The sequence below is a fragment of the Lissotriton vulgaris genome, chromosome 3_1 (assembly GCF_964263255.1).
Source record: "Lissotriton vulgaris chromosome 3_1, aLisVul1.2, whole genome shotgun sequence".
Taxonomy (NCBI): Eukaryota; Metazoa; Chordata; class Amphibia; order Caudata; family Salamandridae; genus Lissotriton; species Lissotriton vulgaris.
Window position 1 is genome coordinate 2044838781 of NC_141689.1, and position 5823 is coordinate 2044844603.

The 5823-nt window shown below is 41.1% G+C and overlaps 1 pseudogene; it reads right to left on the reverse strand.

The window, feature by feature from the left end:
* Positions 1-4804: 4804 nt before the first annotated feature.
* Positions 4805-5390, reverse strand: LOC147728779 (cofilin-1 pseudogene; annotated as a pseudogene).
* Between the last annotated feature and the right edge of the window lie 433 nt (positions 5391-5823).

Consider the following 5823-nt stretch of genomic DNA (forward strand, 5'->3'; position numbering starts at 1 on the left):
TGAATAGTAGCTGAGTGATCTGCAAGGACTGCGTCTTGGCCTCTCTTTATGATGCTTTTAAGTCGCTTATCAGGTCCCCTAGCATAGATGGTAAAGACGATAATTTATCTAAGAGGGGGTCATAAGGGGGGGGTTGAATAGTAGCTGAGTGATCTGCAAGGACTGCATCTTGGCCCCTCTTTATGAGTCCATTTAGTTCCGAGATTTTCCCGTCAATCCCTGAAATTGACTCTGCCATTGACTGCAAGACGGTGAGCTGTAAGTCCATTTTTTGTGACTGAAAGTCCAGGGCAGTAGCCGACTGTTGCAAGGTGCATAGGATTGTAAACCACAGGGTATCCGGGACTGAATTGCCTAAGTTGATGCCCCCTTCCGGTCTTGGGGAGGCGTTGATCGTCAGTTTCTGTTCGGGGGGTTTGACATTGTAGGCCGCAACCAGTTCCCCCCACTCTTGTACAGAAATAGAAGACATTTCATTGTTTATGGAATTATTTGTAGGTGGGGAGTCATTAAACTGCAACAGTGTGCCTCAATGGGATGCTGTTGGCCCCATAGGTTCAATAGTTGGAGTTAGTTGCTCGATGATTCTGCTCAGGTTGCCTTGGGGTTTTGTTGCGGGCGTCAAAGGAAGTCCTGGTGAATGAGGCAGAGGATGCCCGCTTTCTTCTCTTGTTAAGGCCTTTGGTGGCTCCATTAGTGGCTCCGTACATGCGCCTCGAGTTTCCATATCAATGGTTTCACGAGTTGGGGAACTGCTAACACGATGGAGGACAGGCGAGTCTTCCCTTTCCACTTCCCTGTGAACCATGGCCTTAGTTTCCTGAGACCTCTCTTGGCTACTCAGGGAAGATAATCTGTGCTTACTTGGTTGAGTCAGGTTCAAGGTGGATAACGTCTGCACACATGTTGACCCAGTTATTTCCGCTTCGTTTGCAATACCCTGTTCAATCATATGGTTCTTCCTGCCTGACCCGTTTCCCGGAAAGTTACAGATGGTAGTATAAGCATGACTAGTTGTAGGATTGAATGTGGCCATGTCCCCAGGGTCCTTTGGTGTTAGTTGTGGGGATATTGGGGGTATTGACGCCAGTGTAGCTGCCCCGCTGCTAGGTGAAGAAAAGTCATTTGAGCAGCTGGATGAGCCTGCTAGGCTCTTTGTTGAGTTGGTATCGACTGCTGCAACTTTCAGTAGTGGAGTTTGAAGGCTACTGATGTCCCCTGTCTTTGAAAATATGGCTGTTCCTGGGTCTTTGAGAAAGGAGAACTTTGTGTATATCTTAGGCTGGTATGAGCATATCCTTTTCTTTGGTGGCAGTCCGTCAATAGTTACCAGGTTTCCCTGGGCTACTTGTGATGGCTTTTGTGCGGGCCCTTGTGAGTTGAAGGGGACATTAGTTGGACAAAGCGGCAGGGGGGCCGAAGATGCCTCATGGGTTCTTTTTTTGAAGTCAATTTGGGTGAGAGGCTGGTTAGGTGACAACATGTCCAATGATTCAGTTGGGGTTAGAGATTGATTGGGTGACGGGGTGTCTACCACTGCTAGCGTACGGTCCTCACCAATGGCCAAATGATGACCGCTCCGCTCCACAAATCAGGATGCCCCAACAAAAAACAGTTGCACCGCAGGGGAGAAACTCACCAATCAGAGACGGTGGAAGCTCGACAGTGGAGCGCAAAACCAGAGTCACGGTCCCTTCCACCCGGTCACCACCACAATGGACCCAGCACTACAAGTCTTTCCAGTGCTGTACCGGATACATCACCAGCAACTCATGGACCGTCGCGGACACCGCCACCGGTACGCAATAACACAAGCCAGCACACAAGCACAGCACACAACTCATGGACTGATAAAAGGTCCCTATCCACATCAGAATCTCTGGTGAGGACAGGAGTAATAAAAATAGAAATTCCCTTGAAGTAAGTTCACATCAAATTACACTCCAATCTCACACAAATATATTCTTTCCACATTTATAACACAAACAGGAGAACCCAATATAATTATAAATCCAAGCACATAATCATCATCAACGAAAAACTTACAGTGACCATATACATTTATTATCAATCGATATACACAATTATAAACACCACATTAAACAAAAATTGACACTTTCAATTCATATACATATAATGAAACAATTACAAAGAGGAAGAGACAATAACACGTGATTTTCTTACAAAATCATCAAGCAAACAATAATTTGTTAGAATCTATTTCATTATATTCAGAGTCCCATAGGTAAATCATGACTAGATAGTTCCTCGAATATAAAAACAGTAGCGTATGACGCGTTTCCGTTTGTTGCCAGATATGCAGCATCTTTAGCAAGACTAATCTGGATGTTTCTCTCTTTCATAAAAACATTTTTCATGTAAATCTAAATAAATATAAAAAACAAATACATAAACAACTAAATAAACCATTATAACAATCTGTTAAAATCCATCACATACATCAGTTCCCAATGACCTATATCACACAAAGATATATAAATATATATCAAACATTAAAAAGGCACCTTCACCTAGGTTTATAATATCATCGAAATATAGTGGTTACATACACAATTATAATAAGGTTCTCCCCAATTAGTAAAGAAACAATAACCAAACATACTTCCAACCGCTCATGCACACACACCGAATTTCGTGTATGCAGCATACGGAATACACTCATAATTCTATTTAAATACCCAATAAACTGGGAAGCTTATATAGAAAAATCTACCTGCAGCCAACTATCCATAAGGGTGGCCAACCGAATTTAAGCTTGATAATGCCTTAAACCATCTCTAAACAGATAGGGCTGCAGATGGTTACTGTCTCCCCATAATGAGGGTGTACATACCTTGAAGGAGTATTACTCGTTGCAAAACCCTCACTTTATTTGCATGTAGTGCACGGGAAAATTTAAAAACCGTCCATCTGAAGTACAAAAATAAAGGCTCAATATAAAAACGACCTGTTTATTAATTTGTCATATATTAGAAGGCCAACTTCCCAATATTTGAATTACATGGTGAAAATATTATGAACATCTCATGGATTCAAACCAATTAACACATCATATCATGCGAAGCCCACAGTAACATAAGAAAAGCTAAGTAACCTGTGAGACAATAGCAAACAATTCTCCTATTAATTATAAAATCATGCTTGGTAGACATTGTTATACCTAGCCAATTATATATCTGATCACAGCAAAGATTTTTAAATCTGCGTAACTGTGTATATAAAATTACGAAATCACTCCAATCTCGGTAATGGTTAGGAAATAGCCAGTTCACATGGTCCGTTGCGTCAATATCTTAAAAACGTGACCTACTCTGTAACAGCATTATTTCAAAGGCAAACATAGGTTCCCATGCACGGCAAAACTACAAGATTATGAAATAAGAAAACTCTATCAAGAATCACGTTTACGAGATAAAAGCTCTCACCGAAAGTACCCAGTGAAAGAAAAAGAGGTGAACTCTTCAAATTTCGAGAGTTCTCTCATATCTATCTAGGCTAACGTGGCTTTTTTTTTATTACCTCGTATATAAATGTTCAGCGCTCACGTCCTTCGTCCTTCTCAAGTGGCGGGAAGTTAAAAAACATGCCCGGAAACGCAGGTTTAAATACCAAGAAAAAAATAAAAACATGTAATTAGTGATGATAAACACCTGGGGTGGTAACCAAGACTACTGTTACTCATACAAAGTGGCGCGCCGTGTGACATCATTTCACTACACCGATAATCCTTAACCCGAGGTTTACAGTTAAGATTATATATATATATATATATATATATATATATATTTTTTTTTAACCCTTAGGGGTTATTTTTATTGAAAGTTTAGCATTGATTGTGCGTTCATATTAGTATTGTAATCCGGAATGCCAGTCCAACATTTATTCTGAAAACAGCCACTGATACAGTCCTACAAAGCAAAAGAACCATCAAGTCGGCAGCAGAGGCAGGTTGTCACCTATAAAAAATAAAAAAAATGTACATCTATCGAGAAGGGGGAAGATTACCTCGACCCACTAAAATGCCCCTCTTAGCAAGCCATACATTTATGCACAACAAATATCCAGTAATTTTTTTTATTAAGTTCATTACAACAGATGGAAAGTGCTTTCTCATTCTCGTAAAGGTCAATGTTCATTGGTGGCTGGGACTTTAGGTTGGGGGAGCTGGTTTCATGTAGATGCAATTTAGGGAAAGTAGACTGCTTAAATTCTGCCCCTATGCAAAGTTTCACTAAATGGGTTTATGGGGCAATGAGGAGGAAGTAGCACTAAAGGAATAAGTTACATTGGTCCCAAAACAAAATTGGAATGCACTTGAGAAAACCCCGCTAGTACAACTGATATATCAGAGGGTTGTAATAAGATTTTTTTTAACTGACAGACAAAAATCCAGTTGTTCCACAGGGACAAAGGAATTACTCCGTTAAGTAGAATGAGCAAAGACCATAAAAAATGTGGAATGTGCCAAACAAAGTAAGATATGGAATTTAAGACTGCACCATTTCTCAGCTGTCAACCCTCTGGAAAACCAAAGCTTTGAGTAATGTGTAGATTTTACACTAACTTACAACAGTTTGGCAAATAGTTTGGGCAGTAATCACGTACATACTGAAGGTTGGCATTGTGGTGTTTCAATAAGATTTGGATATCAAGCTCTTCACACGCAAAGAGAAGGTACAGATAAGGAGCAGAAGAACTACATGACCAGACGTTGAACCCTCCTCCTGAGCACCCCTCCCAAAAAAAAGAAAAAACACAGCACTAGACAAAGGTGGGAGATCCTTCAGTGACAGCTTCCTACAGGTTTGCCCTCAAAGCTGATCACCGATTGACCTCCAAGCTTTATAGCCAAATTGTATTGATCTTGGACATCTTCGTAGGTGTTGGCCTGATACTCGTGCTTGACTCCTGTGCACTTCTTTTTAACTGCATCCTTGGAGCTAGCATAAATCATTTTACTCTTCAGAGGCGGGCCTTCTGGAGCCCAGAAGACAAAAACAAGTTCCTCCTTCTTGGTTTCATTGGTCTCATAACAAGCATCGAAAAGGGCATAGTGGCAATCGTCTTTTGGAAGCATGTCGATGAAGCGCTTGTACACATCCTCACACTCAGAACAATCGCCCACGAGGATGTCCTTTCCTTCTTCAATGATTATGCTTTTTTTGTCCGGGCTCAAGCAGAATATGATCGCCTTCTTCCTCTTTTTTATTTCTTCTACGGTAAAGTGTTCCCTCACCTTCATCTCATTGAACGCAGCAACAACTTTATCATATACGGAAGCACCGAAAGCCATGTTGCTCGAGAAGGTTGGAGAGGCCGGCTGCAGGTAATGCCTGGAGGAGAGAGAAGAACGTCCTGTCACGTACTTGTACTGATGCCGACTGCTACAGTTAAGATTATAATAGATGAGATAAATCCTACGGTGTTTAAAATCCATGGCAGGTATGTCGAGAAGTTAATAATGAGGACACACTTACAAAGGAGGAAGTGCTAACCCGAGTCGTATCGTAAGCACACCTGCATTGATATATTTAACGCATATTACGACAATACTAAGGGTATGTTTAGAACGTGTATAGAACAAAAATGAACTATGCATGCACAGTGAACTAACAAGTCCTACAATTCGCAACCGACATTGAGTGTCTAGATACATCAAAGATAAAGGAACAACAAAAAAGATTACACGTCACAACAGATATGCATCATCAAACAGTATATATCAAGGCAACCGGCCGGTACGGTACCCATTAAAATAGAGAGTGATAGGGGCTTCCGGGTGTCACACCTAAAATAACCTCT